This window comes from Parambassis ranga, chromosome 5, assembly GCF_900634625.1.
Source record: "Parambassis ranga chromosome 5, fParRan2.1, whole genome shotgun sequence".
Lineage (NCBI taxonomy): Eukaryota > Metazoa > Chordata > Actinopteri > Ambassidae > Parambassis > Parambassis ranga.
The window spans coordinates 13442342-13454417 of NC_041026.1; the positions used below are offsets into that span (position 1 = coordinate 13442342).

Genomic DNA, 12076 nt, shown 5'->3' on the forward strand with positions numbered 1-12076 from the left:
AATAATAATAATGTGACCAGGATGTTAAAACAGACCAGCTCATTACCAACACCACTGATGGGTAAATAACTTCATCATCCAGGTCTGTTACAGTTCAAGGTCCCTGTAAACAGTGTTGTTTCCTGTATTTAAATGTGTTTTCTTCAGTTGCAGTGCAATGAGCTCTCCCAGCCAACGTAGTATAAGAGGATATAAAGAAAGGCAACAGGAAGAGCGTCAACAAATTAAAGCTACAAGTTGTTGATTTTCTTCTTTTGATGTCTCTTCTCCAGGTTAGAAAAAAAATAATAAACTCCAAGGACAAACAACGTACAGATGAAGAAGACAGTAAGGTTTTAAATACACACAGAGAGAACACAGCCCATGCAGGAGTAGATGTTCATCATTGAATACAGTATGGATTAAAAAATCTGGTAAACAAATGAACAGACTTTGGGAAGGTGGATACAAAGTCAGTGTGTTGTGTGTATTTGAAATATTAATACACTCTGCTGTCACTGTGGTTTGTGTAAAATCAAAGTCTTAAAGTTTACTGTTTATCTGTACGTCAAGTGTCTCTTTACACTCATGTCCATGTAAATATTCACAGTTTCACACTCATGTTTCTCTTGTATTTTGTGGTTTAGTTTTACAGTTGTGCCAAACACCATGGACTTTTTTGCTGTAGGTCACAGAGATGCCTTGTGAGGAAGGGTTTAGATCAACAGATGGTTAAATTCTCATATGGAATATTTCTGTTGTTAGAACTTTTATGGGTCTAACCATCAATATTAGGTGTGAGACCACAAATACCATAATATTATGCAATATTTTGCATTTTTTGCAAGTTTTTTTGTGAATTGTCCAGTTTGACAGGCTGGTTTTTAGCTGTTTGCTAAATGAAAATGTACAAAAAAGTCTTCTGCAGTTACTCAAATGGCCACTTGAGGCTGGCCCCAAAATTGACTAAAAAAAAAACACACACACACAAACACCTTCACAGCAGACACACAAAAAAAATACTGTCTGGCTGTTAAAAGACTGAAAGAGGTACACAATTTAGGCTAAGTGGCTCCATACCTCAAAATCCATCAACTCCACCCTCCACCTGCACTCACAGTCACACACCAGCTCTATGGAATTTGGTGCAAGTTCGGTGGAGTCAGATCAGGGCCAAACCAGCTCGCTAATGGAGGAGGAACTTAAATAAATGAAACAGCAGCAAGCTCTTACAATGCCGTTGGGTATAATGCAGAAAAGATGACTTGTGAGCTCAACCAACTTAAACATTTGGGAGGAAGGAATTCCCTCAGATGGTAGAACCCATCTAATCTCCTGGGATTAGATTCCCCTTGAATCAACCGATTAGCCACTCCGGGCCAGAGCCACCAGACTGAGCTATGAAGCCCCTCTGTACATGATCCCATGGAGAATTCATCCATCATCACATACAATCTATGTTTATAAAACATTATGATGAGCTACATCATCATCATTAACATCATCATCACATCCTCACTGTGTCCTGCTATCTGCAATATTTTTTTTTTTTATTTTTTTTTTTTTTTTTTTTTTTTAGATACTGTATTAATCCCAGAGGGAAATTCGTTACGGCTGCTGCACAAGCACTGTCATACACTGTCATGACTAGCAAGGCGCGCCACAGGCTAGGGTGAAGTGTCTTGCCCAAGAACACACAACAGTGACTAGGGAGGAGTTGGGATCAAACCACCAACCTTCCGGTTATTGGACAACCCTGCTATCCCACTGCGCCACTGTTGCCCCAAAAAAAAAAAAAAAAAAAAAAAAAAAAAAAAAAAAAAAAAATGAGGCTGGATAATATTTTCAGAAGGCATCTTGCTGATCACACTAAAAGGGTCAAGTGTAGCTCAAACACTGAGCTCTACTCTGAGTTACTCTCAGCTTTCAGCTCTCCAGCGGAGGCAACTCTCTGCAGGAGGAAGAACAGAAACCATGGAACACAGATCGCCCAGAGAACGAAAGAGCCAGAAATGGAGAAGATGGTAAGAGGAGATGAAATAAAGAAGATAAATATATAAATCAACGATCTCAGCTCAGAGAGGATGTGTGTGAGAAAAAAGTACAAAGATGGGGGGAGATGACAAGATGGAACAACTACAAATAAATGAGTGGTAAAAGATGAACTCGGAAAAAAAAAGACAAGACTGAGAAGAGAAAGACCAGAGCAGCAGACACATAGATCTGAAACATCTCCTGCAGACATGCACCAAGCAGGCTCTTGTTATAACCTTTATAGACAAAGACAGCCGATTAATAGAGTAATACTGCTGCGTGGGAGTTCAGTTTAATCCCCTGTCTCTCTCATCTTCGCCCCCTCTGCAATAACAACACAAGGTTGGCAGGGAAATACACCAAACTAACGGCTTAAGCACCTAACCTTGGCACGTTCAGTAATAGCTGCCGCAGTCCTCAATGGCTGCTGTGGCCGGATGTTCAAAAGCGTGAATGCATTTAATGACAGCACATTCATCATCTTTGTAATGTGATCATGGAAGGTCTTGAAGAAAATTAAAATCGAGGGTATACAGCTGTCACAACCTGCACTTTAATACTGAAAAAGAAATGTCTCCTACTGCATGTTTTCAACGGAAACCAGGCATCAGAGGGACATGCGAATGGAGCAGGTCAGGACTAAGTGCTGTACTTTCAGCTCTAAACACATGCGTATTCTGTTGATCTGTTTTCATTTTGAAGAAAGGGATAGAGTGTCTTAAATGTGATGAGAAAGTCTCATTCCTATAAGCAAGGCTGCCACTTAACACAGACAAGAACAACATGTGGTCCTTTTCACACTGTTGAAATGCAAAGTAGCTTTTCACCACTTTATAAAGTTTGTTCTTCTCCCGATGTGGTAACAGTGTTTCTAAGAACACAAAATTACTCTTATGAATCCTCTAAAACTTAAATCTTGTTTATCAAATTCTAGATCTTGGCATTAAAATATTTCTTCCATGCCTTAAAGTAGCGTAGATATAACTCTAACATATATGTGTGGATCTATGAATATGCGTATTAGGCTCAGTTTCACTCCACCCACTCACCCATCGCCCACCTACAGCTCAAGTATACCTGCTCACCTTTTACTCAAGCCAGTGAAAAAAAAAATACTTGGAATGATTCTACTGTACATGTTGCATACATGAACTGCAGAGGAAGAACAAAATGTGTTTACTGAAGGTAAGACTCTACTGCAGATAATATCCCTCAGGATACTCTTGGACATAACTACGACCTGGATGAATGAGAGCATCCACACACATACTGCAGTTAATATTTATCAAGCTGATAACTGAAGTACATTTTTGACTGACTGTACAGCTGTAGGTGTATTGAAAGTGCGAACTTCAACTTGTCAGCGTCTGCCAAGCACATTATGGTTACACGAGAGCCTTGGGCGATCATGCAGAAGGCGAGTTCACACATTTCCCTGTAGTCTGTGCCCCGGTAATCACCCCACAGGTGTATTAAACCTCAATTTCCCCCCTGAGTGATTCTCAATATGTATCACCTGACATATTTTGAGTGTGACCCCATTTGTTCACACTTCACCGGCCCACGTGTTGATTGGGTTCAACAGTTCATAATGTAACAGCAGAGAGGGACCCCATCTGGTGACAGGTTCAACTCCATTTAACTCTGTGATTGGCCAGCTTAGGAGCCCCTCAGCCAATCAGGCTAACTGATACAGGGTTCTGACCGGGGCAAGGGAGAAGTGATCTAATCCGACTGTGCCTATTATGAAGGGGTAAATGTGAGATGACACAAATCACCACAGCAAAACAAGACTGATTTACAACTGGTGCAAATACAATATGGAGGACACCATGGCCTCATTTTATTATTGTATTGTCACCGTCAGCTAACAGGTGGCCAGTAAGTATGTACAATTTATGGATCCATCTTGCTGTCTTGTCACAGGCACTGGCAGCTGGTGTGGGTATTATTTTCTTGGCACATGTCAGGGTCCTAAAAAAAGACAGCTGCAACAGTGCAGGGTCTAAACATAGCTTTGGCCAGGTGAATGTCCTGTCTTACAGGGCGATTTGGACCAGATGGAGCAAAAAAAGGCACAGAGGTTAAGCAGTCCCATAGACTTAAATGAGTGTACCGTATTTTCTGGACTATAGGTCGCACGGGAGTATACGTCGCACCAGCCAAAAAATGCGTAATGAAGAAGAAAAACCATAGATAAGTCGCACCAGACTATTAGTCGCACCAGCAGGCTAGCGTAAATCACTACATTTTTAGCGTAACGTTGCCGCTTGCATTCCTCTTAACTTAAGTGGTGCGGCTGCAGGGCATTGAGAGTGAGACACGCATTTCAACAAGTCCTCACGCGGCGAAATTATTAGCTTCACCAAATAGAAATTCCTATAAACCTCCTGTAAATGAGTCAAAGGCAGACTACTGTGCAGACCCCGTTCACACTGGGAAAATCAATCCAGCTAGAGCGGGATTTGGGCCGTATCTGGATATATCCTGTTTTTTCTGAGTATGAACACTGCGAATCCTGCTATATCCAGCTGGATTTCAATCCACCTCATGGAGGTGGATCTAGCCGGATTGGCTCAAATGTGACTCAGGTCTGAACGCAAATGCAGATAGCGAATCCGGCTAGTGACGTGATACTTCCGGTTAGCGACATGCTACTTCCAATTAGTGATGTGCTACTTCCGGTTCACGGGGAGCAAAACAGGACAAAAAAAATGCACAACGCATGCGCACACGCAGTTCTACTGCGGCCTAAACAGACTCTGTATATTACGAGGCGCCACCTAGTGGTTTGGAGGACCGCAAACAAGCCGGATTAAGCCGGATTGAGTGCGGACACGCTTGTGTGATAGCCAGATTTGAAAATAGGTCTGAACGTATCCAGCTTAAAGACTATCCAGATACAATCCTACTCTAGCTGGAATGACTTTCTCCAGTGTGAATGGGGCCTTACTGTCTGGAATTAGCGACCTATCGGCCTATCGGCTCAGCTGCATCACCTATGCTCGGAATGCAAAGTGTGGACAAGCTGGAGGTGGAAGAGAACCGTCAGGAGAGGGACAGAACAGCTGCTATTATATTTGTGATGGGACAGGGTCAGGACACAAGGATAACTAATTGTATATTTTTTCATATATAAGTCGCACCTGACTATAAGTCGCATACCCAGCCAAAGGATGGAAAAAAAAGTGCGACTTATAGACCAGAAAATACGGTACATCTCTTCTATTAAATATAGGGTTTAGGCATCAGCCACAATCTGCACTGCTGTGCACTTTATCAGTAAGGCTGAAGTCATGCTTTAGGATCCAAAAGTGACATCAGTTTCTCTGCCATTCCACTACATTTCTGATAAAAAGATCTTGCTGCTTGCCTTTTAACGGAGGCTAGAAAACATATGATAAGAGAGAAAAAAAATCGTCTTTTAAAGAAATATATAATGGTCTAACTGCTAAAAACAATTCTCTCAATAACAATCCAAACATTCTAACCATCTCCTTTGTCCACATTCAGGTTGTTTCTGGATGTACATTGTTGTTGACATCAACATTCCTCTTGAGTACATACGTAAGAGGGGCAATGGAGTGATATTGGTCTGCGTGGTAATGGCCTCTAGATCTTTTTTTTTCTGTAAAATCTTCCTGGGAGAACAACATGAGAGGTTTAACTGCTCTAACTGTCTGTGTAGATGCCAGAATTCACAACCATTTGGCCTTCACAATGACGGTCTTTCATACCCACAGGAATACTGCAAGTACAAACAACAGAAACAGATAGTGGTGGCTACAGGGAATATACACACACAGACATTTACCCTAGCTGGTGCAAAGTGATGGTGCAATACTATGTCAAACTGTAGATTCTTATTGATATTAAAAGTTTAGCTTATTATTCTATGCATCAAGCTTTTCATACTTTTCATGATGATGTACAATAGTATCCTTAAATAAACAAATCTACAGGATTAAAAATCTTACATGAATCCATTGAATTCTATATTAATGTGGAATGGATGGAAGGTGAACTAAAGGAACCTTCCTCCATTTAAAAGTCCAACAACACCGAGCTTGTGATACAAACTGCTTCCATAAAGGCATTAATCCCCATGGTTTATTGTGTTCCTGATATAAACAAACTGCACATCAGTGTGTATGTGTGCGCTTGAATAACATCCTTTTCATTTATACATTTCTATGCATTTTTTTTCTGTTTTATTTATTCTACTTAGAGAGCATGATAAAATTATCAGAGGGGAATTATGGGTAAAACCAGAGATATTAAAAACATAATCTCATCCAAATGGAGAGAAGATTGATTCTCTCAGCTACCAACGCACTGCAGCAGCACTGAATGGCATATTAAATGCTTTTGTGTGTGTGTGTGTGTATCTCACAGGTACAGGACAGTGTTTGAGGGTGGGTGTATTGTGTGTGTGTGTGTGTGTTTATTCATGTACAAATGTTCCTTTAGTTTCTGCGATTGAGAGTCTTGGCTGCATGTGCAAAGATTGTTACAGTTTATCTGTTATCTAATGCATTTAAATGGGAAGTCTTTTAATGCACTTGTGTGTGTGTGTATGTACAAAGAAATTGTGTGTGTGTGCTTGTGTATGTACATGCATAAGGTGAGGGGCTTTCAGGTATTGTTATTTGTCAGCAGCTGCGGGGTGCATCCTCTGTGGATTAGCATTAGCATGGCTGACTGTGTTTAACAGGATTACTAATCTGAACTCTGCTGCCACAGCGCTCTGTGTCACCATGCGTATATATACCTATTCTTAAATGTGCCTTTGGCTTGGAGTCTGAATATTTCTGTCTTCTATAGTTGTGCATATGTAACAATTCACCTGTGCAACTACGTTAATGAGTGTGCGTGGGTGTGTTTGACTGTATTTCTAGTGAGTTTTCTGAGATTATAAGGTCTCTAACTTAAACATTTAACAACAATGGCAGGTGTCTCTCAGTACTCTCTCCTTCACACACGCACACGCACACACACAATTTCCATTAATGTTAATGTCAGCAGGACACAGTTTACTAAGTACTTTAGAGCTTTTGAGATGGACTTAAATGCTTCATCATCTGTTCTCTATAGAGGATTTTAAAGTTGGGGTTGTTCTTAACACTGAAAAATGTAAGTGTGTTTGCATGTGAGTATTATATAGACAATAAGCATTATCCTCCGAAGAGTCAACCCATCACTTAGTAAAATTGTACTGACTCTGTGTTTTTCTGGGAAGTGTGTTACCCACACTTTATTACACATTCTCTCTCCAACCCAGTGTTGACAGCTACATGACAGTTTCAATATTCCTTTGTACCTATTTTCTGAATTCAATCCCAAAATGCAATGCAACATGTCGTATGATGACCAAATCAATTATGAGGATACACAAACACACTGTGCTCCAACAGAACTTTGATTTCTTTTTGAAGGGAGTTTGTTTCCTGACAAGGTAACACAGCCAAAAGCACAGAGGCAGAAAGGCTGCCAGGGAGGAAAAGGCCTCGAGATGATAAACAAAACAAACCTGGAACCAAAAAAAAAGGTGACAAATCACACGACTCTAACTCATGGTGAGTGACTTGCAATAAACAAGAGGAGGAAATTCAATTATGAGGCCAATGTCGGAACAGGAAATCTGGATTAAAAACTAAATTAACATAGAGGTACTCATCTGCATAAATGCCAAGCACGCAAAACACAACAAACACCTATCAGCTACAGTATTAAAACCACCTGAAGGATGTGCATAGCCGACTTAGATGGGTAGTTTGTCAAAGTATGCCAATTGGACAAAAGTATATGGACACTTAGCCACCATATGTTTTTGCTGGCCTGCAATTATATGTTTCTCTGTCCAGCATGTTGGGCAATTCGCCTCAGGTGGCCTTGAGGTCAGGACCACCATGGTCTTCCACACCAACTGCAAAGATGATTTGCAATGTTGAAACACAAAGCCAACAAAAGCCCACTTTCACACATGGTGCTACGTCGTGTGACCATGCAAACTGTTTATATGTTGCAAAATACTTTTCAGAGGCTTCCTTCTTCCATTGGCACATCAGCTCCTCTGTGGGTTACAGGTGTCAGCCTTTGCTCTTCAAGTGTATAACAAAGGGCCCTGGTCACCTATAGTCTTGTCAGAAGTTCACCCCTCTTTTCTTGTGTTTACTTGTGTTACTAATTACTGCGCACTGGGAACGCCCCATAATACTGTTCTGGAGATGCTGTGACTCACAATTTACTTTTTGTCAAAGTCACCCAGATCCATAGTTCATCTATTTCATGTCATTCTCTGCATCTCCTTCTCTCTGTAATGTTTCTTTGCAGTCTTTTTTTCTGCTTTTCTACCCCCTGATCCTGAGGAGCACTTCACTACCTGGCCTCTAAGCCTTACGCAGGGACAGTTGAGCACTTTGTTGCTGTGTTGTGGAGCAGATTGAGAATTCATGGTGGAGTTAGAAGGGCAAACTTAGCATAAGACAACAATTCCCCCAAAATGTCTGTCTGGTGGAGAGTGCAGCAAGTACACCTGTCTGCATACACAATGCTACAGTAAGGAAGGAAAGAAATGCTGGGGTCTGACTCCATCTCAATGCTGGATTCGTCTTGTCGCCGACTTTCTTTATCTACTTATATTTGATCTCTTCCTTTGTTTTATACTTTAAATGCTGTCTATATTATCTCTGTCTCCCAGTTTCTACCATTCTGGATTTCTGTCAACCACGCAAACTGAACCCTGCACGCTCCCTCTGCAGTTTGAGGAGCATTTCATCCCTCTGCTTACTGTTGCCCTTAAAATGTCATATCGTCTGCAGACATTCACCTACAAACACTCCTGAGTTTTCTTTTTTTTTCCTTTTAACAGTCTGACTCAATCTGTTGCAAAATTCACAGGGCAAACTGTCTCACTAAGCAGCAAGCAGTCGGCACTCGGAGATGACGGGAAAATAGGAGAATAGGTTATGAAGGAAAGTGTGTTTGTGTGCGAGGTAGTGCACGTCAGACAAACATAATTCAGACATGATTTCTTCAACGTTCACAGTGCAGACACGCACGCTCACAACTCACATACACAGATAAGCAAGCCACATGTTGCATCAGTATTGCACAGCACTGGAGTCAGTTACAACACAACTCTGTACACCACCAATTATAATCGACCTCAGGACTAATGGTAATGGCAATTGAAGCTGACATATAATACTAGAGTATGGATGACAAGGGGAGGGTTTGATGCTCTTGTGAGCTACAGTAGCAGAGTGTGTGCTGGGCATACAGACGCTTCCAACATCCCACTTTCAGGCTTTCTGCTTTACTTTAGTAACTATGAGCAACAAAACAAAAACATCACTTAGAAAATTACTTTCATTCATTACATCAAGACAGTAAAACAAAAGTCTTTTGGCTAAGAGAAATTAAAGCTGTTTTTACTCTGCGGGCCCTCTTTCTCAGTCCTGCATTACTAATGTCTGACATGGATGATGCAACTTATAACCATGACATACCACAAAGACACAGGCTGAAAGTAGGGATGGCATTTTTGTACCTTTGCTTAGGCTTTGGGCTTGTTATTTTTACAGCTAGTGAACCTTTTTAAATTTTAAATAACCTGCTCCCAGCCATGTTGCAAAATTATGACAGTAGTCTCCCACACAAAAAACTAAACAAAACTTTCTAACTTCTACACACAGCCTACAAACAATTGATTGAAAGTGTTTATGTAGCTACCGGCACCCCTGTACCTTTCACCATGGTAGTTAGGAGAACCACAGAGAAGCTTGTAGTAAATGGGTGAAGTTTGCCTTTGTGGCTGTGAAAGGGTCATGACCTTTCCTTAAACCTAACCAACTGAAAACAAAAGTAATGGTCTAATACTGAACACAAACTTCAGCCTCCTGGAGAGAAACCACCATCCACCCCTCCACCTCTGTTTACAGAGTGTGTTATTTAGTGAGTCACTGGCAATCGACCTGTTCTTCCATTTATGTGTCAAAACAAATAACTGTCCTGAGTGTGTGTTCATTCTCAGTTACATAAAGGGTCCAGGATGCTGTTCTGTAAGGTTAGGCATCAAACTCGCTACAGACATGATGGCTGTGCTTGGAATTGTACAGTGTACACAAGCGAGACCATTAGATTGCTGTGTACACTATTGTGTAGAATGGACTCACACATTGTTTCTGTCTGTGACATACCAAATGTTCTGGTGGCCTAGTGTCTTCAATGTTTGCCACTGAAACTGCTTAGAAAAAGATTACATTGGAAATTAAATATATGCAGGAAAAATTTTAGCAGAAATCAACTCAGTCTGACATATTTCTGCTAAATTATCATTGTGTTATTACAGTTATAACTTATTTTAGAAGAACAGAAGCAGAACAGTGAAAGAGAGTGGGGAACCTGCCACTAGCTCAGAGCTCTACAAAGGCTGCTGAAAAGGTAGACCGGTTTCACAATTCTAAGGAGTCATATTTACCAGTCAGGTGCTATTCAGCATGTTTGAAAAATAATATTGTATAAAGCTGGATTTACATCTGCCGCGTAACAGAAGCACAACATAAGCGTAGCGACAGCTGCTGTGAAACGCTGTGCATTTTTAGTCCATGAGAGTATTCACACCAGACAAGTAGCAACATCGCCCGCCCCCCTAAACCCCGCTCGTGCTCCCCCTCTTTGTCCATAATCGGAGTTTTAGTTGACGTGACGCTGCCAACATGGCGGCGGTCATCAAGTCCCGGAACCTCCCACCGAGCCTCAAAACGGCTCTTCAGAAACAAACGGGTGACGTCACGGAGGCTCTGTCCATAGTTTTTACTGTCAATGGTCACACCCAAGGCGCATCAATTTGCACCAACAAGATCTAGCAGACAGGAACTCTGGCATTAGAGTCCAGTAGAATTTCAAAATAAAACGCTGTGAGACTGAACTCTCACTGATTTAACATTGCAACAGGAAAATGCAGGGAGAGAAGCAGCAACTGTGGAAGGTGAGAAGCTGCCCTGTGTGTATGTGTATTGATGAAGTAAACAGTGGTTTCAGTAACTGCTCTGTAACCCAGCCTGATACATGAAGAGAGAACGTTATCGTAAACATCAAAATACAAACCATTTTGTGGCTTCTGTTTGTTTTTAACAGTGGAATTACCTTCTGGTAATTGCCTTGTTTAGCTGTAAACTGCTAAGTGGCAATCCCTACACTATTAAATTTAAGGGGATAATATAATAAAGGACAGACACAGGGCTGAAACCATGCATCACAATTTTGTATACCACTTTACTGATGTATTGAGATTTAAAACATCATTTATTAAATTGTGAGTATCTTATTTTTGAAGCAGCAGCCATAACTAACTGGTTATGAATCAATGTACACAATGTTCTTACTTATTATCTAAGGTGGAATATGTGACCGTGTGAATGTGTAAAATGCACTCAGAGGTATTCAGTTTTCATATGAATAAAATCTATACATATTTGATTTCACTAGTTGACAGTCTGCAGTTGTGCAAAATGTGCATAATTTTTATTTGATTTTTTTGCCAGGTTTTGCAACCTCTATTTCCCTCAGGACAATGAGCGTTATTGTATTCATGTGAAGTCATCACATATTCTTGACAAAGAACTGTGACAGCAGTTTACGACTGTGCTCGTTGCTGACTGATTCCCTGTTGTGTCTATATTGTTCGAGTCAACGTTTTGATTGTTGTATCGCCGGATGACATTTATATTCTGCTGCCATGTCTCTGCATTGCAAAAAAAACAAATCTTAAAAGGATTAACAGTGACGTGGTTTTGACACAGTTCAGTAAACAATGTTATGCTGGGGTGTATTTATTGCGCACAGATGATGGGATTCTGAAGAACTGTGCTGCACTAAATGCTCTAATAAATCAAATGGTTTTTACAAGAATGCTGTCATTTCATTTGAACAATGTCTCATGATGAGCTAATAACTTCACTGATATGAGATATAAGACTTAAGTTTAAGGCATTTATAAGAGTCCCTGGTGTCATGTCTCTCTATAACAGCTTCAAATATTGGAAGTGGAGCTCAAATG

General features: G+C 40.8%; 1 protein-coding gene across 1 annotated transcript in view; it reads right to left on the reverse strand.

The window, feature by feature from the left end:
* LOC114435538 (receptor-type tyrosine-protein phosphatase T-like) overlaps window positions 1-12076 on the reverse strand; it is a 257192-nt gene that overhangs the window by 79860 nt on the left and 165256 nt on the right. The gene's annotated exons all lie outside the window — the stretch shown is intronic.